Here is a 25,010-nt window from a genome sequence, read left to right on the forward strand (position 1 = left end):
CAGAGGCCAGGAAGCAGGGAGCCATCTGAGCCATCAGCTGTCCCTGTACCCAGGGCACAGCTGTGCCACTGAGATGGTGGCCATGCAAGGGGCCTCTCCTCGCACCCTGCAGCAGCTCCCACTCAGAGCTGTACCCGTAGCCACGCAGGTGCCTTTCCTGTGGCTTACTGACTGTTGAGTCTTGCTGTGACTCTAGCCTTGAAATCCAAAACTTCATTTCAGAATTTCCTAAGTGAGCCATTACAGCATTTCTGATTAGCAGGGACTTTCACCCCCTTCCTCAATGAAGCTACTTATGAAATTCCAGTCAACTCATTAACAGCTTTAAGCTAGCCAAAAATAAATTTTCAGTAAGCAATTCCCCCTCAAAATAGACACACACAAGTAAGTTCAACTCTCTAGAAAGAGTCTCACAATCATGGATCAAGTTGTCCTGACACAAAACATGGGACTATCCCAAAGCTTTATGAGATTGTATCAGAAGACCACAAACCAGTTTTCCTGGAAGCTGGGGGCAGAAGGAAATAGCTCAGAAACCGAGTGATGAAGCAAATAAGAGGACGAGTAAGTAAGATGCAACTTTGATAACTACTGTTACTGGAATCAAGCTCAGCAGCAGCAGGCTGCTAGGTTTTTTTTCCCCTTTAAGTGCCCACAATACCTAAAACAGGACGAGAGCACCATATGCATGGTTCCATGCCTGTATTCAAAAATAAATACATACTATTGTGAAACATATGTGCTATATACAAAGCACATTTGGCACTAACCAACTAAGGCTGAAAATTAATAGAACAAATCTATTTAATCATTTAGGTTGTGGCACACAGCCTGTGGTGTACAGTAGGGATGGTAGCATGGTTGGGGTGTGACAGTGGTGGAATAGCAGGTGATATCTCATATAAGATGGCCTGGTTTGGGGTAGTTTGGGATTGGGGTTTTTTTTGCCTTCTGTAGATTTGTATTGAGTATGTTTTAAGTGTGGCAACAAGAGTGTTATACAATTTGACTCACTGGTATTGGTTCCTCAAATATTTCAATGTTGATGTAGCGGGCTGACCGTGGTCGGATGCCAGACACCCACCCAAGACCTCTCTCACTCCTTTCTGCAGATGAAGGGGAAAGGAAGTATAACAACGAGTTCATGAGTTGAGATAAGGACTGGGAAGGATCACCCACCAAACACCATCACAGGCAAAACAGGTTAGAATCAGAGATATTAACTGAATTTATTGCTAATAAAATCAGAGAAGCATAATGAGAAGTAAAATAAAACCTTAAATACACCTTCTCCTCCCCCTTCCTTCCTTCCCAGCTCTGCCTTCTCCCCCATCGGTGCAGGAAGAGACAGAATGGGGGTTATGGTCAGGTCATCGCCTGTTGTCTCTGCCACTATTTCGGAAGTGGAGTCCTTCCCCGCTCCAACAAGGGGTCCCTCCCATGGAAGACAGTTCTCCAGGAACTCCTCTAAAGTGAGTCCATCTCAGGAGCAACAGTTCTCTACACACTGCTGCAATCTGAGTCCATCCCATGGGCAACAGCCTTCCCCAAACTGCTGCAGTTTAGTTCACTCTTCCACGGGGTGCAGTCCTTCAAGAACAGGCACAAGATCACAAGTCCTACCAAAAACCTGCTCTAGCATGGGCACCTCTCTCCATAGGTCTGCAGGTCCCTGCAAGGACCCTGCTCCAGCATGGGCCTCCCATGGGCTCACAGCCTCCTTTCAGGCACCCACCCGCTCCAGGGTGGGGCTCCTCCACAGGCTGCAGGCAAATCCCTGCATCCCCATGGATCTCCATGGGCTGCAGGGGCACAGCTGCTTCACCATGGCCATCATGGGCTGCAGAGGGATCCCAGCTCTGGTACCTGGAGCTCCTCCTGGCCCTCTTTCTGCACTGACCTTGGTGTCTGCACACTTGTTCCTGTCACACATTCCCACCTTGCTCTTCTCTGTCCACAATTACAATTGCATAATGATTCAAGGATTTTTTTTTCCTCTTCTTAAATGTTCTCTCAGAGGCATTACCACCATTCTGAACTGGCCCAGACTTGACCAGTAGCAGGTCTGTCTTTGGCACTGCCAGGGGTTACTGGCAGAAGTGCCAGTAACTCCCTGAGCATACTCATGGCTGGACAAGGAGGAAGCTTCTCAAAGAATCTACCCATTACCAAAGCTTGGCCATGCAAACCCAATACAGCTGATCAAGAGCCTAGAACTTGGATATTGACAAAAGAGTAAGCTCATGAGGAAGGAAAGACTAAAATCACAGTCAGGGACAAGGAATATTTTAAACATTAGTAGTCATGCATCAAGCTCTATGTGCCATCAGCTCCAGATAAAACCTATTCCACCACAGGATACATTCTGGAAGTTACATACTGTAACTCGAGACAGAAAAAGTTTTACATGAGTCTGTTCAGCAGGACTAAGCAATAAAAACACAGTTAACCAGGATCTGTGAAGAGAAGCCAAGCAAAAAACCACATCTGAAAACTGAAAGGCCATAAAAATTAACCCAAGTGAAATTTCATGTGTTGGCCACCTACTTTTAGAGAAATGTAGATGGTTTTATCCCATTTTAAAATACTATTATAAACTGTGTCACCACACAGTAGTTTCAAGCTCACAACCAGAAGAGAGAAATGTAGGGGATGTCTCACTCTCTTAAGCAGTAAAATAGGCAACTAGAGATTGAAAGACAAAAGAATCCAAGCCAAAAAGGGATCTTCAATTTTATGTGTTACTCATAAGGATAATGTTTTAAAGTTTAAGTGAGAACATTCAAATACAAGTTAAGAAAAACACACTGGAAAAAATGTGAATAGAAACATTTTAATTCCTCCTGACACTACTACAGCTTCCCTCAAGGAAAAACCAAATTGCAATATCTACTATAAAACTAATTCTTGTCTCAATTCTAATTTTAAATATTCCTAGTTTGCTTATTGTTGTCATTTTGAAAGATACAGAGTTTGGTGTACAGAGAATGCTGTAGTTTATTGATTTGGGATTACTGAAGGAAGAAAAGCACTGATAATGAAAAAAAGGCAAGAATCTAGACCATAACAACAGATGTTGGAAAAGGAGAGGAGAGCATATTCTTCATTTATCATGGACACAGTTGCAAAAAAAGTTTTAGCAACACATTTACACACATACTGTAACAAATACTGTGTACAGAAGAGTGCCAGTACCATTTTTTTGGTTGTGGTGAGATGACTAGAGGAGGTTTCTGTAACATATTTGAATAGTTAAAGCCCTTCCCAATGATACTGTAACACTCACCAATATTTCTAAATCATTTTCATAATACTGAATGTCTGTGATTTATTTAGGGCCTTTCATCTGAATTTTTCAACATCCAAAAGTTTGTTTTAAAAAGAAAACCTTTAATTTCTTGGCAGTCCAGTTAATATAAAAGTAAATTAATGAGAGAGAAACACATTGTACAAGACTTTATATTATAATCATCTACAAATTTCCTTACCATTACAGCAGATAAGTCTTCTGAGCCTAACACATTGTGGTATTAGAAAAATTCACCCACTTTAATGTACACAAATATCCATGAACCACAAAGCATTGTACTCTAATGCTGTCAAATAAACAGACTACTGGAATTCAATTTCCAGAAAGCCAAGGCAAAATCTACTGGCCTTCATCTGAAATACCAGTACCATTTCCAAGCCCTGTATTTAATTAATACTATTTACTGTCAAGAGCCAAGCCATGTAAATATTTCACTCTTCCCAATTCAGGGACTAAAGGCAGGCCCAGAGGAAAATCTGCCCAAGTAAATGCATCTCATCTTCTTTGATGATGCAAGTGCTCAGTTGTCCTGTTCTTGACCCCTCTAGAATTCCGAGGCTCCAATACTGGCGATACAATGCCATCAATCTATATATAAAATATACATTGATTTTCCACAGATGATAATGACATCTATTTCTTCTGCTAATGCTAATACAGTATAACTTTGTCCATATAAAAAGGTTCCTATCAAGGTAAGAAATGAAAAATCTTAGCAAAGTCCATTACAAAGTCAAAACCAATATTTAAGAAGTGAATAAAATCAAGTTAGCCATCCCATTTCCTAAATATTTTTTATTTATCTCACTGAAACTGCAATGTTCAAAATAATCTTCCAGGATATAACTACATACAAAAGGCAAGCTTCAATCAATTGAATGAGCATTTTCAACAGTCCTGGATATATATTAAGTTTGGTTCCATCAATGCAGTAAAAAGTTCACTGACAGAGCACTCCATTTAAATCCGTTTACAGTAGTTAATGAGTTTTACATATATAAGAATAGTTTAATCCAGCCTTACAATGAATTTGAACATTGTGGCCTCAAAACTATGAAAGTACTTTAAAAGTATTTTCATTACTAACAAATCTAGTTCTGCTAGTTGCAAGCACAAGATTTCTCTCTACAGTACTCCAAATTTTAATAAAATTTAAAGGAAAGAAATGCAATATACTACATTTGTGTAAATTTCAACTTTTCCACAACATAACGTTTTTCATAAAATCCCAGTTCCAATTTTAGGGGAAAAATGCTTTTAGGGGGCAATTGTATAAATCTTAGTAGATGCTCATTTCCTAATACTTCAGTTCTCATCGTACCACCCACACAGAACTTCACTCTCAGATTAGGAGTACCATTTTAACGCTGATTACATTAAATTCACCATAATCAAGCATCCACTTTTACAAGCATCTTCACAGGCAATTCATGTTAACTAATGTCGCTACTGAACGGCAGTGACTGAACACAGAATAATCTTATCGCATTTCATGCAAGACACAACTCCCCAGTTCTGAGGTCTAGCAATGAAAACACATTCCCTTTATTTATCACAAACCAATTCAACAGATATTAAGTATCCTTCACAGAGAAGACCAAATTCATTAAAGATTACACATACCAATATTTTATTTCAGCTATTTCAGAAACACAGCTTCTGTGGGAATTAGGGTGCTCTGAACTGACTCCAGGGTTCTAGGTAAGCATCATTCCAGCCCTGCTTTGCAAGCTCACAGAAGCTAGCCTTATTCAGGTCTGATAGTTGGAATCTACTCAAAGTTCCTCATTTGCATCCTTAAATTAATACCCAAGGCTCTAAAAACTTGTTTTGATATAAGGCAATTTTATTTTCAGTACTGCACTTTATTTTCTGACAGCACTACCTTTACACAAACATGTATTAGGAGAACACAGTCAAAAATGAGACATTTGTCAGAATTTTCTGTATCTACTACGGCTGTAAACAACAAGCACTATAACTCAGAATGAAAAAACACACAAATATTTTCTATCACACTTGACACTAACTACAACACAAACGACAGTGAAATCACTACAAAGTTAGATGGAAACAGACTCTCCAGATCAAGAGTGACAGAAAACTGAGATTTCTCTAATCTATGTTCTTTTTGCTGAGAAATATTCCTTACAAAGCAAACCACTTCATGAAAAAAGGAGAGAGAGAGAAAAAAATGCTTTCTGACTGGTAACTTTTAGACTGGAAATTAAAACAGATTTTGTATGTGTTTGGGTTTTTTGCAAGTCTAAACTTATCATCATTCTAATTGCATCCCCTTTTTTGTGAGCACACAGCAGCTGCTACCCACTACCTCAACTAAAATGAAAAATAGACTAAATAAGCTTTAACTAGTAGGTTCGTTTTCCAAAAAACTTGATACAGTGGCAGACAAGCTGAATGTGCACAATTTCAGTCAGAGTCGTGGTGCAGTCTCACAACATACAGTCAAAACCAACATTTATAATTCCACAAGCAACACTAGTCAAAAGCCAAGGCCCAGATTTCTTAAATGACACTCCAACTGATGTATCCTTCCAACACTAGTATAATTTCAGATGGGTATACTGGTTAAAATAAACAGCTACAACTCTTTGAACTTGCAACAGAGAAGGTGAGCATGCAAGTATGTCAAATAATAGGACTGAAGCCCTAGACACTCAAAACTCAATAGAAAGACTTCCAAGGATTCAATAGAACCAAAATTTTAAACAATTCTTTGGCTTATGGAACCTACTTTTGCTGAACTGTCTATAATAGGAACACAGAGATAACCACACATTTTAAAGCAAATATTTTGAGTAAAAGCTACCTCTCTGCTTCATCCTTGCCCTATAAATCCTTTCATGACACCCATTTTTTTAAGTGGTTTAATGTCATCACCATAGACTTCACACACAAATATTCATATAATTTTTGCTCTTAATAAAGGTTTTGAACTTCCTAAACACAGAAACTGTGTTTCGGTCAGCATGTGTGAAGTTACCAGATTATTTTCTATCACTGTATCAACCAAATCTATAGTTTTGGCACAGAATGTAGCAACACTAAGGAAAAGACAGGTTGGCTTTTTTCCTCCATATAAATTAATTAGGAAAAAACCCAAGTAATTATATGGAAATTGCTTTTTATTTTCATATTTCCCTAATGCATTTATTTTTTAATCGAAATTTGAAATTGAGACAACTGAAAACAAACATACGATCAACTTGACAACAAAATTTCATGTTCTCTACAGAGAATCCTGGCAGTGACATTCTTCTCTTTATTACATACACCTAACTCATTCTGAGTGCTATTCACTAGGAAAACAATATTTTAGAGTATTTGCATTTTTTTAAATAATTTGCTTAAATGATTACAAAAGCAGATTATTATTGAGAAGACCTGCATAAGTACCTTATGATTATGCAGTCCAGGTAAGTAGTGTAAATAAATAATAACTAATATGGTGTAAGTAATAAGTATAAATAAGTAATAACATCTCTGCAGCTAAGAATTTTCAAGTTAGTATAAAACAAAAACAAATTATTAACCAGAATTATGAACTTCATTGAATAGAATGAACTTCAGAGTGTTTTATCTGAACTGAAAAGGGAAAAGAGAAAAAAGCACTGGAAAACTGCTTAACCTGCTTTCTCATTCACTGATGCTATAAAATGAGGAAAGTTTAAAGAAAAGCATTATTAATTTTCAAAAAATGCTGAACATAATTAACAAAAGAGGAAATGATACTTGATGTGGGCTTACATAATTTTACCCATATTTGGTTGGCATTTTATAAACAGTCATCCCCCAAACAACTAAAAACTCTTTCAGCAGGCTCATTTCCCACCTCTATATTTAGTGTGCAAGCCTCAAAAATACATATTTCTGACCTTAATAAGTCACTCTATGTGTTAAAAGACAACATTTATTCATGAGTACACTGAAAAGGTTCTCACATAAAATCTCAAATGCGTATTTGTTGTAAAAGATTTATACCAAGTGAATATACTGACATATCAAACATACCTAAAATAAAACCACAGCATTTATATTCTACTTTCTTTCACTGCACTACCAAACTATTATTAGTCTGCATTTAAACAATCCGCAGGGGTCTCTTTTTCTAATTCTCAGTGGTATTATCCCTTCTTGAGAGCAGAGTTAAACAGGCACAGCACTGCCTGATGGAGTCGTAAGACAGTAATTCTTGAGCAACAAGCAGTTTAAGTCATCAGTGTCATTATACCAATTTCAACCCTCAATTTAAGTAATTTATTAGTGCACAGAGTTGGATGGAAAAGCTTATATTAGTTCATATTCAACCTTTGCCATAAGACAGACCATAATCAGCACATCTGAAAAATGTCAATTCCTTAGTTACAGTATAAAATATCAAACAAACCTAGTAAGAAAGAATATGGCATGTTGATCCCTTCAGCCTGTCTCAGCAGAAAGTCCCATTCCTGGTCCTGGCACCAAAGCAAGGACCCTCTGCTTCCACAACCAGTCTCACCATCATTTTCTAAGTTTCCAAAATGTTAGTCTTTCCACTCAGTGTACAGTACCCCATGTTACTTAAAACCAAGGTTTGTTCTGCTGTATCCACACAATCAATTTAAGACATCTCACATCAAACTCCCCAGTGAAGAAGATAAAACTGCAACACAATCCAATTAAATGCAATAGGATATAGACAACTCACCAAGACTCAGCGATGCAGACAACGATTTCTAGGGGCTGTGTATGCAGGGGGCCTCACTACTCAGATACATCTCAAGTATGCTAGGAACAAATTTGAGAGAAAAATATTAGTCTTTTTTTGGAGATGGGCATAGAAGAACAAAAATACGATGTTTAGCACATTGCTGTTTTAAGCAAAACACAACGAGGGAAACACAAACTTTGTGGAGCATTATCTGCTTTTCCAGACATAACTACAACCCCCTTCCAGTTGCACAATCACTCCAGTCACACAACTTCCTTTCTACCTGCTGCCTACTGCAAATTCACAGTGATAGCAGCTAAAATGTTTACATTAACTTACACAGTACACAGCCTCTATTTTCACTAAAGAATCTGTGAGAACTCTGGAAGTGCTTGGTTCCTTTTTTTGGTTGACTGCTTGATTTGACAGCACATTAGTTTCAAATCTCTAAAAAGGAGAAACTGGTGCTCTTTCAACCATTATTATAAGTTGCATGTACAGAAGCATGTTTCTTCTCTCAGCCTCCACTTACAATACTCTTGACCCAAGTGACAAGCATCAGTGAACAGAAAGCCTTTCACTCATATGGAGTCCCATAAAGCAGGAAAAAGTCCATAGAACAGAGGCCATACATTGCACAGCAAAATAATTCCTTCAAGGGAGAAGGAGTGTGCTACTGCCCACACAAATATTATACCTGAATTTCTGTTTGTAGGTCAAAGAGCATTTTATGACAAATGTATCCAAGCAAACCACCAAAGAATAGTTTTCTACTTTCCTATTCTGACAAACAAAAAGGCAGAACATAAAGCAAATGAGAACAGAAATAAAATGAAAGGTACACTACAAGAGTCATCAGCAAAAAAAACCCCGCCATACACTAATTATGCCTCGAGAGTAGCAGAATTTAGAATCAACCTCTTTCTTTGCCATTTCTGCCATCTTACAAAAACCTTCTTCAAACAAACTCTGCATAAGTTCTTTCAGTTACAGACAGGATACCACTACAGTAACAGACTATTTAAGGGCACCACTAACAAAGAAGTGTTCTTATATAAAATATACACATGGAAGATAAGCCTACATTATTTCCTCAGGAATGTCCAAAAAGCACACAAGCTCTGTGGATCACAAACTCAGGGCTTTGAGTGGGTCCTTGTTGACAGAAAAAAACCATCTTGTTTTGGAATAAAATGTTAAGTATGCTGCTAGATCTTTTGGCAGTTCAGAGAGACACCAAAGAGAAGCCACAGTCTCAGCAGCACATGGGGGCTGCAGCCCCAGCCCACAGTGGGGAGACCTTTTCCCCCAGGGAGCAGTAAACAGGAAACATTTCCCACTCATCTCCTGTCTTTGACCTGCTGGGCACTAGTGAATGAGTACTCTGCTACCATTTTGTTTCTTGACAATCAAGTGGCTGCTCACTTTTATTTCCCTGCTGTTTTTCCCTATTTTTTGCATCCCACCTCCTGGTCTCTGTGGCCTCCAATACAGCTGCTCAAGGAGTCTGTTCACAAGTCATGTGGCTCCTGACCATTACAGTAGTGTCCACAAAAGCCCACTGGAAAGGACAAGCTTTGCTGATTTTCATTTTTCTAGTCATAAAATGCTTAACAATAATATTGTCTGAAAACAATGCATTATAGCTTCACAGCAGGAGCACTACCTTCAAAACACAAAAACATGACTAACAAGACCTCTCTTCCCAAAAAAACCTCTTGAATTATACAGCAACTAGCAATAGGCTCATGTACTTGAATAGATGTATTATCTAGTATATTTCTGATACATTTCTCTAACTAAACTAGACCGTCAGTGAAGAAAAGAAGTGATGAACGTGAAGTTACGGACAACAAAATGATCTGTTAGTCCTTTGCCTTCCCTTCTCAAGCCCATTCTGGAGGCTGAAGAAGAAGCAAGCCAACTACCACCTATGCCTGTGCAAATTTACACCCAACCCACAAGAATCAGGAGCTTCTTGGGAAGACCCTCAGAATTCAAGGGAACTACTCTTGCAAGAAGCCAGGTCTCACAGTGGCATAACTCTGTAAATAGTGGTGCACAAAGGCCCACATGAAGAGCAGATCACTGCCTCAAATAATATACAAATTATCAACATTACCTACAATATAAAAATGGAATGCACCACAACCACACCTGCCATTTTCCAACACCACTATCCACTCCTCCATCCCACAAAGAATAAAAGAAAACTGCTTTAAAGGTCAAAAAAACCTCAACTAAAAACAACTGATATGGAACAGAACAACACACAGTCTTCTGACTTCAGAACACTTTACATCTTTATTTTCCATTTGTGCACAGTCACTTCTTTCCCTTCTGGTCTCCATTCCAGGTACCTAAGGTGTGTTTACCTCTGTGGTCCATAAAACCATCATTGTGAACAAAACACACAACATCAATGCTACAAAATATAGTTAAGCTGAAAGGGAGTGGGAACTGCCACTTTCAGACATACTTGGAAGAGATCATCCACAGCATGCAAGCTTAGTGAGCATGAACTTGGTGAGCTTACAGAGGTTTTTTCTTATCTACATTCAGTCTTCAGGTTCCATCATTCCTAAACTAAGAAGAAAAGGAGACACAAATGATCTCACCATCATGCAGTTATCACTAGCTTCACACAGAACTGAAGCAAAATATATTTTGAGGCCTCATGAAAAATTCAGTATCTTTGTTTCAAAGTAACACTTAAAAAAATCCAGCAAAACAAGCAAAAGTATGTTTGCACTGCAAATGTCAACAAAAATTGGCAAGCAATTAAAATAAAAAACCTTTAAACTATGCTATTAGAGCTACATTTTATAGCCTGGAAAGTATCAACAATTTTTTTTTTTTTTGTACGCCAGATAATAGCAACAACTCTTCTGGACTCATTTAAAGAAAATAGTACATTTCTAGCTGTAAATTTTAATTTTGGAAAATACAAAGATTTAGACTGGAAGAGGAGCTTTTCTCCTTGAGAATTTAATTGAAAACTGGAATTTATTTATTTCTATACACTCAATACTCCTCCACAAAGAATCTATTTCAGAAAATTGATAGAACAGGATGAGGATGAGGACATTGTTCATGTATCTGGAGACCAAGGTACAAAACTGAGAGAGACTAGCAAGTGAAATTAGTTGACAATAATCACATGTATTCTCAGAATACATAAGTACTTGGTCAGCAAGTCCTGACAATAATTTTGAAAGAGAAAGGGCTGAAAAGCTACTTTGTGAACTCAAAGCATGGTGTAAGCAGAACGAAGAAAAATAATCTCCACTGTAGCCTAGATGATACTTGAACTCTCAGATTCACAAGTATTAAAACTTAGGACTGTGGGTTTTCATAGGGTTTGGGTTGCTTCGGGTCTTTTGGGTTTTTGGGGTTTTTTATTAATTTCTAATTGCATCACACAGACATATGAATTTGTAAGGTCATAAAAGTATGTGTAATAAAAGTGTCAGCATGCCCTCTCAAATTTATTCATAGATAGACTTTCCTCTCTTCTCAAGAAGTTTTCTTTTTAAATGCAGTTTAGCATATCTCCTACATAATCCATGAGGTACAAATAGGTGACAAACTGCATTGTTTTTAATTGGAGTGATTTTCTTCAAAATCCATGGGCCAGGCTCATTAGAGATCAATACTGACAGCAATGAAAAACTGAATCTGTTCACACACAGATGAATTACAGCATAGGCAGAGTAAGAGTAAAATTCTATAATAATTCTGACTTAACAAGCAAAATGTTCTTTCACTTTCCATGCCCATTCTTCAGTCCCAGGCTTCTCCACCGAGGCAGCCAATAAAGCAGCCAATTGCGATATGCCCACTATAAATCCTACCCAAGAGCAACAATATGTCTTACATAGCTCACTAAAAAAGCATCAAAATAGCAACTCTCAGTCAACACTACAGCAGATATATGTTCTCACTATGTCCCCTCATAGAAGCTCATGTGATCCATACTACCCAAGATTTATGGACAAATCAACACATTCGGTAGATATTTTAATTAATTTGTCACCTATACTCTCTGCCCTTTCATTAATCCAATAAAGATTTCCATGTAATGGGGACTATTCCAGCAAAATACAAGTTTTCCTTTCCAAACAGAAAATAACTTCTTTAAGTTTAAAAACAAAGAGAAAAATGTAAATAGGATTTACTGAGGACACTGCATCTTAGGTGCAAAAAACAAATGCACATTCCAAAGAAGCACCTTAATATCTAAGTAATGGGAGCACACTCACAGAAAGAGTGAGATTTACTATCAGTTGTAACTGCTAAAATGAGAGCAAAGGAAAAATAATATCTGTCAGTAACTGTATTAATGGGAGATTGTTATGGAAGCCATTTAAGGAAATGCAAGACTTGGAATAGCATAATGATGAAGCTGCAGGAGAAAAAAAATGTGCATATTGTTAATATGCTGCGGTATAGCTTCAGACACTTAAATTAATGAACTAATTTCAAACTTCAAGATGTCAAGCGCTTTGATGACGATACATTTTCCATAGGAATTGTTTCCATTATATATCCATAAAACTCTTAAATAAAATTTCCATTAGTCTTTCATTTGAATAACGTGCAATTTCCACAGAAAAAGATTGAAAAATCATAAACAGTTACAAAACACAGTGCAGCAGATCTACCACATTCAAGATCTATTTTTCAAACTATTCATCAACTCAAAATAATTGTATAAAATTGGCAAAAGCATTCCAGATGCTCAGGAGAGGAAAGGCTCTTCGAGGTAATAGGTAAATTCAGGACTGAATGAAAGAAAATTAATTTCTTCCACTCATTTTTCCATTGTATAAATGCTATTTCTGAATATTCACAACACTGACAAAATTGCTTTGTCTTAAAACTGTCTAAAAAATACCCTAGGTTTTTTGTCTTTTTTTTTTTTTTTCTAATTCTGTATCCTAAATTGATGAAACTATACAACCTGTCATTTTTCATGTCAGATTTCTACTTGGTATGTTTTGAAAAGGCTGAGCTACTGAATCATTAAAATAGGGAGGGTTTGCATAATGTAAATACTGCTGACAAACTACTAACTGTAGAACTGGTAAGATGCCTTTGTAATATGTAACCACTGATGTAATATTAGAAATTATTCTTACTACTCTAAGTTACCATTTCAGCAATACATATGACTGTTTAAAATGCGATTCCAACACAGAGCAGGAGTCCTGGAAACTGTATTTTATTCCCTGAAATCATAAAATATTATCAAAATATTATCTATAATAAATACATGAAATATATGTTATCTAAGCTCCATTATCCTGCCGGGTAAAAGCCAAAGAATACTTCTGTAAGGTTTAAATTCCCAAGAGAAGAAGAGCTCAGATCCTGTCTGCAAGCACACAATGGAATCACAGCTGACGATGCACATCTTTTTCTGGATGTCTCCATATGCTCAGGAGGGTTTTTCCCCTCCTCTCCCTCCCTGTTTCTCCCTCTCCGCCTCCTTTGCTCCGAGCATTACATTGAAGAATTTGTCATTATCTGCTGCCAGAAGTATAAGAATGTTTTAACAACTAACAAAAATAAAGCAGTGCAGTGAACTTCACCTCATTTAAAAATAAAAATAGGGGATCCTGGCAGAGTAGCTGTCTATAACTAAGTTAACTAACAGTAGAAAATGGGTGGATGAATGAATGCTGTTATATGCCTTCTATAAAGTAATTATCAATGTTACTCTGTTCTTAGTTTAAAATGCTGTGTCACACAGCAGAGTATATACAGTAACAACACATTTAACCTCTGACCTCTAAAGCCAAACATGGACATAAATGAATATTGAGCATTTAAATGCCTATCAGAATACTGAAGAAATGTGTGGAATTTGTTAAATATACTTACTTGCATGCATTGTGCATTGTTTAGAGAGGCCAGCCACAGCAAATGTACAAAGAACTGAGCATGGCAAGAACAGTTTTAGTTCAGTGTTCCCTTTCTCCAATGCACAATCTATTAGTGCTCGGCAGACAAAGAGAGTTACGTTTATATTTAAATTTGGTAGCAGTCTTTGGTTCGTCTTTTCTTTCAAACGAACTGACAGCATCCTCAAGGCTTAGACCTCTTAAGCCTCTGCAATTCTGGTGTCAGGTGCTAGAGAAACTCCAGCTGAGCGCAGAAGCCCAGATTTTGCCAATGAGACGGTGACATCAGCAACAAAGGCAAGGAGCAGAAGACAGTGGGCATTGTAGCAGCAGCTGGCTCGCTCACTGACTTTGTTCTTCCTGCTGCAAAATCTGGGCTCCCTGCAGATGGGCTAGCTCTTACTGGTTTTTTGGAGGACGGAGGGAAAAGTTGGGAATGCCAACACTACAGACAGTTTACATGCCTCTTTCAACAGAGCCTTTCAGCGTTCTAATGAGCAAGCTACACCCTAAATGATTATAAAAACATAAACATTATTCTTAAGTAATTAATTTTTACTTCAGAGTCTCAGTTTAATGCAATACACTACACTATATGGGAATAAATCCCTTATATTTTCTGAAGTTTCCACCTGAAATAACCTTATTTTCTCTCTCAAATAACACGATTAAGTTTAAAAACTTAAACTGGTTCCAAAAGTACCATTGTTGATGGCAATAAAGTATTCAAATATCTTGAGTTTCAAATTTAGCACTGACACCACCAGGACACACAATGAGGAATTTACACACTTAGTAAAGAAGTGCCTTCAGACATTGCAGAGATACTGAAGAACCACATCAGACATGGATTCTCTCCCTAGTAAAGACCACAAGCCTGAGAAAATACAAAGTTGAGAAATCTTCAGGTTTTATGTGAAATAAAGGAGTACAGTGACTAAAAAGATGAGGTGATTGCAGCACGTTTGACATGCATTTATTGCATAATGCCCATGGAGATAAAAACATGTTAAAAATAATGCAATTCTTCAAAATAATGCGTGATGTTGAAAAAAGATGAATCTTTCTTCTTAAAGTTGTACTCAATATTCTTGAAGGTTGAGTCCATGACAAAGTATTTTCTTCAAGATTGTAGATAACCAAGATTTCCTATGAACATTAAGCTTCTCGCACTTACGGATTAACCTTTTGGGGGCAATATACAACTTTCCTTATCTCATATGACACAACAGAGCCAACTTCTATGTGCAGTCCCCAAAAGAGCTGTTACCACAAATGCGAAAGTAAGGGATACAAATGTATCACTGTCCATATGCGCTTGCATACATGTCTGTACGTGGAACGATGTGCAAACATGGTATATCCTATCTGTGACACCACTGGTGACGTAAACAAACAAGTCTTCTGGAAAAAAGTAGGAGGCATCAAGTACCTACACCAAGTGCGATAAATCAACCAGTTTCCATCCACACTAAGCTGTGTTTAAGCAAACAAGATCTCTGCTTTGGGGTGTAATAGTTTCGGTATGACATTAAAAATTATATACAACATGGGCATTTGTCAGAGAGCATCCAACACAGCGGACTGGCAGCTTCATCCCTTTGGGCAATGCCAGAGGATTCCCCCGTGAGAGGAGCCCACCAGGCGGCCCAACACTGCCACTGGGTTATATGGAGCCAGGAAATTAACTGACTAGGGCTGTTTTTATAGTTCAGTACATAAAAAACCCAAAGGGATAAAATCCAAATGACTGCCTTCACCCACAATGGCAGAACAAAAACGAAAAAAAATGCTTTAAGTACAAAGACTGGCAGTCTTAAATGCTTACTTATTTACAGTGGCAATAGAGCTCTGCTGTAACTGCCATAGCCAGGCACTATATGCTTAGCTCAAATTATACCTAAACATTATGGGTTGAGTTCTAAAGCCTATTCACCTGCTTCTTACTACTCTGAAACAACAACAACAAAAAAAGAAATATAAAAACACAACAACAATTGATTATTATCGAACAAGCAGGCTGTTCTCCTTTCACAAGGAGACTCGCCAAGCTAAATTACAAGTATATTTATAGTGTCCCACATACACACATTTCAGACCGAAGTATACAGGCTAACTCAAACTAAGTATGTATCATGATACACAGATATCACGACTTCCCAGTGACTACGAGCAACCTCCTGGCCTTTTTTTTAATTTTATTTTTTTATTTCCCTCCCCCCCCACCTTTTTCTGCCAGGCTCTCGGGCAGGTTTCCCACAAACTACACGGCCTGAATGCTCCTCTCCGGCAAGAGCAGAGTGCGGTCCCCAGGCTGGGGGGAGCGCTCAGGCCCAAGCGGCGCCGCAGGAGCGAGGGGCAGCGAGGCAGGCGAGGGACGCGGCTCCTGTTACGCCTCGGCCCGCAGCCTCGGAGCCGCGCGGTGCCCGCGGCGGCGCACACACCGCCCCCCGCGGAGCAGGGGAGGGGCCGCGCACCCGCCCTCCGCGGAGGCGGCGGCACCTCCGCACCCCTCCCCCGCCCTCACGCGTGGGGCTCCGCTCGCCGCGGAGGGCCCGCCTGCAGCCGCCGCCCGCTGCGGGGAAGCGGGAGGGAGCGGAGCGGCACCCGCCCAGGGACCCCGGCCCCGCGCCCGGCCGGCTGCTCTGCTCTTCCCCCTCCTCCTGCCGCCGCTCCCCGCCCCGCGCACACACGCAGACACACGGCACTGCGGCGGCCGGGCCCCCACCCCTCCCCGGGCCGCGGGGAGGCGGCGGCCGGGCGCCCCGGGCTGCGCTCGCACGCAGCTGCGACGCCCCGCCGCCCGCCCCCGCGGCTCGGCCCGGCGCGGCGCGCACGGGCAGGCACAACCCCCGCGCAGAAAGTTAGAGAAGTTGCCCGCTTCGCCCCCTCCTTCCCCTCGCGTCCCCTGAGAGCGCGGAGCGGCGGCGAGGCGCCCTGCGCAGGGGGAAGGGGAGAGGGCGCCGGGCGGCGCGGTCCCTGCCCGGCGCGGAAAGGGGGGCGGCCGGCTCGGCCCCACGGACGGAGCGCGGAGCGGCCCGCGCCGCTGCGCACCGAGTCGTTGTCAGCTGGGGAAGGGGAGGCGGTGTCGCTCTGCTCCCCAAATCACCCCTTTTGTCATCGGGGAGAGACCCTCCCTCAAGTTTCGCTATCGCTACGTGGTGGGGGTGAGGGGGAACGTCCTGAACAGTCCCTTCCAAATCGCACCCCGCTGCCCCATCCTCCCCCAGCCGGGCCAGGGCAGTCCCTGACCCCCAGATCAGCCCCTCGCCTTCCCGGTTCCTCGCACTTTCCCCCCCAGCCAGGGGCGCGGAGAGGCGGCACCCGACCTCCGCCTGGCCTGGGAGCAGGAAACCGGCCCCCTCGGCCCGGCAGGGTGGGGTGCCCTATCCCCCCCTCCTTCCCTCGCCCAAACACGGGGACGTCCCGGAGAAGTAACCCCGCGCTCCCACCCCCCCACCGCCGGGCGCGGGGGTGCGAGCACGATGCCCCGGCAAGGGGCGGCCCCGCGCTCCCTCCGCTCCCCACGGAGGGGCCGCAGCCCCCGCCCCGCTCCCCCCCGCCGCCGGCGCGGGGGAAGCCGCCTCGCCGCGGCCGCGGTGCCGCCCGCCAACGCCGCCCCTCCGCGCACCGGCGCGGCCCCGGGCGTCCCCCCGGCGCTACACGGGGCGGCCGGGCAGGCGCGGGGGGCCCGGGCACACCCCCCGCCGCGCCGGGGCCGTGCGGGAGCCGTTACCGGGGTCAGTGCCGTCTCCCGCCGCTGCCGCCGGCGCTGACCTTCGCTTTGTAAGATGAAGCTGAAGCTGGGGCTGCGGCCGCCATGTTCCTTTTTAATAACTGCCTGCTTGTTTATTTCAATGGAGACCCTCCCACCGCTCGCCCTCCTCCTCCTCCTCCTCCCCTTCTACCCAGAAGAGGGCTGGACGGGGAGGAGGCAGGGGGAGGCACAAGTCACTCCCCCCTGCCCCCGGGCACGGCGGCAGCGGCCGGGCCGCGGGCGGGGGGAGGCCGGGCCGGGCGGGAGGGCGGCAGCGCGGCGCGCTCCGGGGGCCGCCACCGCCCCTCGCCGCTGCCGCCGGCGGAGCGCGGGGCCGCTCGGCGCCCCGCCCGCAGGGACAATGGCAGCGCCCCGCTCGCAGCCCTGCGCAGCGCTCGCGGGAGCCTCCTCCTCGGCACCCGAGCCGGCGAGAAAGGGGAAGGGAAAAACAAAGTCCTTCGCCCTCGGAGGGAGAGACTTTGGCTGTGGCCCTTCGCTGTCCGTCCTTGGAGGAGCCCCGCTCCCAGGCGGGACCGGAGCAGTCAGCCCTCTTACGGCTTTCAGTGGCCCATATTCACGAAAACAGGGAAGCGAGGCGGGGGGATACAGTCTTATTTCCTTTCTTTGCCTCCGGAAAAAAAAAAAAAAAAAAAAAAACAACGCAAGCTGAAAATCGTGTCAGCTGTATCTCACTCATGGGAGCAAGGGGATTGAGATGCAGGATTTCCCTAGATCGGAGGAGTGAATACATGAGTTAAAATTTGTTAAGGGCGGGAGGGCGATTGTTAAACATTGCCCTTTAGTTCAAGAAGCAATCCGTGATGCAGAAATCCTATCTTACAAGAAAAGCTTTACGTTTTCACACGTTTTGATAATGGCGAGTTGTACTTTACCCTGCAACACTCGTTATTTTTGACATTTTGTAGCCTGCATGTGCAGCCCCAAGTTGTTATGTAGCTATCTGTAGATTATATATTGTTCCTGGTGGTATAGCTAACTCTGCTTGCAATTAGGCTCGTCCTATATTTTTCTGATCATAATCCCTGTTTTTCAGATGGTTACATTTTGCACTACTGTGCTGCATAAAATTTCCCATACTTGCCTGACTTCATTTTTTTAAGTTGTTTTCTTGCATTGGGCAAAAATAGTTCAATTGTTTCTCCAAACAAATTAAAGGAAAACTCTTTCCCACACTCCTCCCCCATGTTAAAGAAAGAGGCCTTTGCAATAAACTAGCTGAAAACTTGCAATATTTTCTTCTTCTACTGAGAGAACTCAGAAATGGGAGGGATGGCCATCAGAAATCTATTTGAATTTAGTCCCATTAGAGATGGGGATGGAGGGATTGTCGTTCTTACATGCTCAATTGGAGCTTTGATGTGATAGTAACCAAAGATCCAATCCACCTTAATGCCACTGTTTTAGCTGGAGTACTTTTGACATCATCTTCAGAAGACAATACTGCAGCAACTGGAGAGGACAACCCTTCTGAACATCTCTCCCCATCAGTTGTATTTGGCAGAGAAATTACTTAGTCTTCAGGAAGCTCTTCCACCTTGCCCATACACAGGCAGGCAAAAAAGAGATTGAGGATTAATTCTGTCTGTAAAACATACAAAACAGAATATTACCTTGAAATAACATAGCAAGTAAGAGTAGCTTGTATTTGAGGGGGAGAAAAATTTTAAAAAAAACCACAAAAACACCCACCCAGCAAAAAAAAAAAAAAAAAAAAAAGGAAGTGGGGGGTAAAGAGTCCTGGAGAGACAAAACTTTTCCTCTGACCTCATTTGTCATATCTCTGCAAATCTCTGTAGCAAATAAGCAAACAGTTAGATAGGCAATAATCTCATTTACCTCACAGTTGTGATTCATTCTCTGATGCAAAGTGAAACAGTGGTTCACTGGGGCAGAAAAAAAGAAAGAAAAAAGTATGTCTTTAATTTTGTGACCATAAACAGTCCAATTTAGAATTGCACAGATAATTTCAATTCCAGCCTTTCTTATTTAGGAAAGCTTGATTTTTTTTTCTGACATCTAACTTTCTTAAACATAACCAAAAATCTTTATTAAACTAATACCTAAAGCCACCAGGAAAAGCAAGGAAGATCTTTAACTTGCTGTGGTAGGAGCATAAAAGACAGCTCATATAACATGGAGTTTTTAGCCTCAACATTAACAAAAGCCCTGGCTCCTATGTGGCTGAGTTTCCTAGTCAAACTGTGTGGGAGAGGAGATTTAACTACACACATATGCTCAGATCCACTGAAATTTGTTACAAGCTTCTAACTCATAAGCAAATACATTTTGTCATCCAAGGCCAAAACCCAAAGCCCTGGTTACAAGTGTCATTGTATGCAAAGCCCAGTAATTATGTTATTCCTAACTGCTATTCTTTAAAGAGAAGGGACCATCTTCCAGATGGGAAATAGATTTCATAAACACACTTCAGTACAGACTTTATTCAGCATTACAGCTCTTCTCTGAAACTTCTCCAGTGTCACCCTTGCTGCATTGTGTTGACTAGAGCTGGGCTTAATTTTTCAGCAAAAACTTCATCCATTCTAAACAAGAGTAATACAAGTTTCCTGTCATTCTCCTGTATTCACTTTCCTCCCCTTCATTCTTCTGCTTGCTATTTTGTTCACAACATCACTTTATGCATTCATTTGATTATTCACTGTGATTTTCAAACCTTTCCTAGTGTGAAAATTAGCATTGAGAGAAGTTTTTAATTATTTTGAGTTTTCAGAGAAATTTGGTTGAATTTCCTTTCATATAACTTTTTTGCCCCCATAAATTAAGAGGAAAAAATTCAAAATCTGAATGCAACCATGTTTTCCCAGTCATATATTGTCAATGTTATTTTTCTTGCCTTTTCTACGTACCATATTTCTTTAAAAATTGGTACACAGAGTAAAACTAGCACTTGCCAATGTGTTTCTAACTGGTTTTCAAATAAGTAAAGTTATTTTTCCATAAGGTGAAAGGTTATGAACAAATTGCTGGTAGTTTATGAACTTGGTAGGCCATTCAGGTATGGCTGCTGTCTCATAAAGCTCTACCTGCAGCTTATATGCATAAGGAAGAATGGTTTATGTGCACCTGCTGACATCAGGGCAATATATAACACAGCTGTTGGTGCACAAAGCCTTTTTCATGAGCAGCTGCATTTACTCTGTAGAATCACTTTGCCCACCTTTATGGGGAATTGAATCCCCACTTATTCATTAACCTTCCTAAGTGGATTTAAATATGGTCTTTATGAAACCAATAAGATTTTTGTTGACACAGTATATACCTAACTCAAACCCACAAAAAAACCCAATTAAAACTGTGTAAAAATACTCCACTATCTTAACCATCTTCAGGATTCAGAGGACCTGTTAAAGTCTTCTGGTTGAAGCCTCATCTCAAAGTAGGGCCAATTTTGAAGTTATGCAAGGTTTTCCAGAGTCATTACCAGATGATTTTTACTGTGTCTACAGCCTCTTTGTACTACCCATTCCACAGTTTGAACACATTTGTGAGCTGTTTTGGTTTTTTTTCCATGATGTCTAATTGGTCTGTTTCAGCTTATGCCTGTTGCTTCCCACAATGAAAAGGCTACTGTGGACTTCCTAGAAGGCTCCATCTTCTCTATATTGGCCCATTAAGAAGTTGGAGGACATTAAAATTTATACCAGCCTTTTCTTTTTCAGAATAATGAACTGACCTTCTTGGTCTCTTCTTGTACATCATGTGCTCCAGCACCCTCACCATTGTGGTGGCTCTCCTCTGGAGTTTCTTTTTTATGTCTGCATCTTTCCCACATTGGGTAGCTCAAAACTGGACCCAATTTTCCAGATGTGCTCTCACTCTATGGATGGGAATAGCCACTTTCCTCAACCTGCTGGCTATTCTTTTCCTATGGCAGCCCAGGATGCTCTTGACCTTCTTTGTTGCAAGGTCACTGCTGACTTACTTGTTGCTCACCAGGACTTCCAAATTTCTTTTTGAAAATCCTTTCCTATTGCTTTATCCTCTAAGTGGCTATTCTGTACCAGATGCAGGATGCTGCTCTGCCACTCATTGGACTTTGTGAGGTTCCTGCCAGCCCATTTTTGCAGTCTGCTAAGGTTGTCCAGAGCACTGGCCGCTATCACCCACTTTGCTGTGATCTGCTCTTCATCTCATCCCTGAAGTCACTGACCATGTTTCACAGTACCCACCCCTGAAGTACATTGGCCACCAGCAGGACCTGCTCCTGCTGATGGCAGCCCTTGAGACCAATGGTGCAGCCAATGTTCCACCTTATCTTCTACTTAGCCTTGGTCCTACCTCTCCAGTGTGGTTAGAGGAGGTCTGTAGTCGTTTGTGTCTAAAGCTTTGTTATAGTCAAGGTAAAGGACATCAGCTGCTCTCCACTCCTCCACAGATTCACTTACCTCATTATACAAACCAGTCACATTGGTCAGGCAGAATTTGCCCTTTGTAAACCCTTGCAAAGAGAGAAATGGATACACTAACTTTCTGCCTGCCCCCAGGCACCTTACTGCCTTTCACACACCTGGAGAAGGTGTCCAGGAGGATTTGCTACTTAATCCTCCCACAGTCTGAGGTCAGCCTGGCTGGCCTGTAGTTCCTTGGATCTCCCTCCTAGAAGATGGACTTAACATTTGCCTTTTTCCACCTTCCCCAGTCACCCCTACCTTTACTCACTACACCACCACACCACCCCCTGGCATGACACACACACCCTATAGTTCCTACAACTACAGTGACCCTCTGACCTCCATTCACATCTCCAAATACTGCTGAGTATCCTGCTTCCATTGGCCCTTTACCACAATCTGCCCTTTCAAAATAACACATTGACTTACATGGCTTCCTTTAAAGCATCTGGGATCTGGCTCAGGGTCTTCAAGGACACTTTGGCTTTATCATGATTTGATACAGTGCTACAACAACCTCATTAAGAGCTTGCAGTGAAGAGAATATCATATGCATATAGTGCATATATGGTTAGAATTTTTTTTTCCTAGAAAAACTTCAGAGATAAATATATATTTTTATGCACCTCCAATAACAAGCTCCTAAGTAAAAAAGTGATTACTTAAACATCTTGTTGCCTGTTTATGCCTTATTAATTCAATAATCTGCTTCACTGTAATTTTTTAAAATAAAATAATCTTGAAAAGCTTAATACATTTTTAATACAAAAAAACCAATAAGGATAAATTTTGCCAAATAAAATGTTTTGAAATGTATACACTAAGAATAAGAATTTTAATCAATAGTTGTTAAAATATTTTTATACTGGAATAAAAGACTCATTTTACTCATGCTGCTTTAGTAAACAATTCATGCTAAGAAAAAATAATGTTCAGCTGAAGGAAATACACCTGTAGAACCAAAGCACAACTGATGTAATTTTATCAGAAGTGTATTTATTTGTCTCATACTGTAATGTCATACCAAAACCCTTACCTTTTACCTGGCTGCATGCACCTCCATTTACCTAGACCTGTTGTTTCTTTACTTTCCTTCACCTATGTATAATTGTGATCACATGAAGTGCTGGATCAGACAAGCAAAACCTGCCTCTAAAACTCTTCTTGAACACTGTGAGGGAACTTCTGAGCAGGTGACATCAAATTCCAACCCTGAGAAGAGGGATAGTGCCTACTGGATACCTCTGGAATCCTGGACCCAGCGCCTGGTGATCTCCAGAGGTCCTTCCCAGCCTCAGGAATTTTGTGCCTCTGTGATATTTTTGTAGGAAAAAATTCTTTATGCTATTCTGCTTTATTTTGCACTGCTCTCCTACTTCAATTGTTATTTTCTTTAACCACCATTCCCCCCCCCCTTTTGCCCTTATTTTCTCTTTTAGGTTTTTTTTTTGCTAGTCTTTATTCTCGGTCTCTCCCATGTTCTCATCCTGCAGCATGTGTTCAACAATAGTTGTGCTGTGACATATTCTGTGTATTCATGCAGTCTATTAAAGAAGACATTGCCATCCCTCCTACTGAGGATTAAAAAAGCCCAGCTCACCCCTGTACTCTGCCTTTAACCAAAATGGTAAGCAGCCTCCAAGCAGACATATTAAGGGGCAGAACTGAGCTACTTATAAGAAATAGAGGTAGAAGTGTTTCATTATGGTTTTGCTGGTTAAAGAGCAGTGTTGTCTTCCCCTTGTAATTACGTGGTTGAATATGTTAACTTACCTTTTGTTTAGAATAGTGCAGCACTGTCTTCTTCCCTTAATTTCCTGCTCTTGAATACACAAATTTTTGTACCTTCACAAGATTTAAAGATGGCATAATTAAAGGCCATCCCACCATCACCAAGTGCAGATGTACACATTTACAAGTTCCCTTTGTGCTGCTCTCTTTGGGATGTACTCTGAAAATTGATTGTAAGGCAGATTCATTAATTCACAATTAACAATTACTTCTCATTGTTGACCATATACATTAGAAAACCTTCCTCCTCAATCATGAGCGTGCAACCCTAAGTGACTCTACATCTTCTATGTTGAAAGTACTTTCTAAACTTACTGTTAAGATGATTGCACCTTGAGTCTGCTCAACATCGGCTCACCACTGTCCACTTACTATGTAAATCTAGAGTTATGTACACATGTAAATTTACCAGCTCATGTAATTAGAATCCAGAAGATAGAAAAAAAAATCAGAACGGTAGTGAAGCATGTTTTTAACTGTCAAAAACTAAGCATGTCTGTACAAGCAACACATTTCATGCAGCAGACTTAAAATCTGCCTCCCTCTTTTGCAGTTCCTGCCTAATACCATTGTGAAAGAAATGAAATTAAGGGGGAAGGATGACAGTGATTTAGTCACAGAACCAGTTAAATGACTTTCCAAACTGGAGGCCACAGATAGCTTTTTGATTTACAGATAGCACAGAAGCTTGATCTTAGAAACTTTTAACTGAAGTAAATAAAGTCCAGAAAGCATGAAGTAAATTTAGAGAGCCTGGCTTCACTTCAAGAGAGAGTTGAGTTTCAAGTTATACTTCTGTAAATTCAGACAATCAATCTTATTGCTCTAATTTTTTAATCATTAGGATTTTTTAAATTTTGTTTTTATTATTAAAACAATTATATTTTCATTAGAGCTTCCCAAACTCTTTTTTTTTTGTTGTTTGACTTACCACCCTAAACCCTAGAATAACAAAATTTTTATCTGGAATTATTTTAATCTAACAAAATTAAAATTAAAAATTGTCCCTGAGCTTTTTGGACTATGTGGTAGGGCAGAGGTTTTCCATCCCCTGAGACTACCTCCATTTCACCCTAATGACATGGCCTCTGAAAACGCCTTG

The 25,010-nt window shown here is 41.1% G+C and overlaps 1 protein-coding gene across 4 annotated transcripts in view; it reads right to left on the reverse strand.

The window, feature by feature from the left end:
- Window positions 1–17,990, reverse strand: part of NCOA2 (nuclear receptor coactivator 2) — a 188,226-nt gene extending 170,236 nt beyond the window's left edge. The window contains exons 1-3 of one of the 4 annotated variants that reach the window (XM_077186428.1): window positions 17,664–17,990; window positions 10,501–10,607; window positions 8,019–8,098 (exon numbers count right to left, since the gene is read on the reverse strand). The gene's annotated coding sequence lies outside the window, so the exon portion shown is untranslated. The remainder of the gene's footprint in view (window positions 1–8,018; window positions 8,099–10,500; window positions 10,608–17,663) is intronic. The other 3 variants (XM_077186425.1, XM_054636477.2, XM_077186430.1) reach the window with 3 other exon arrangements.
- Between the last annotated feature and the right edge of the window lie 7,020 nt (window positions 17,991–25,010).

This window comes from Agelaius phoeniceus, chromosome 1 (assembly GCF_051311805.1).
Source record: "Agelaius phoeniceus isolate bAgePho1 chromosome 1, bAgePho1.hap1, whole genome shotgun sequence".
NCBI lineage: Eukaryota > Metazoa > Chordata > Aves > Passeriformes > Icteridae > Agelaius > Agelaius phoeniceus.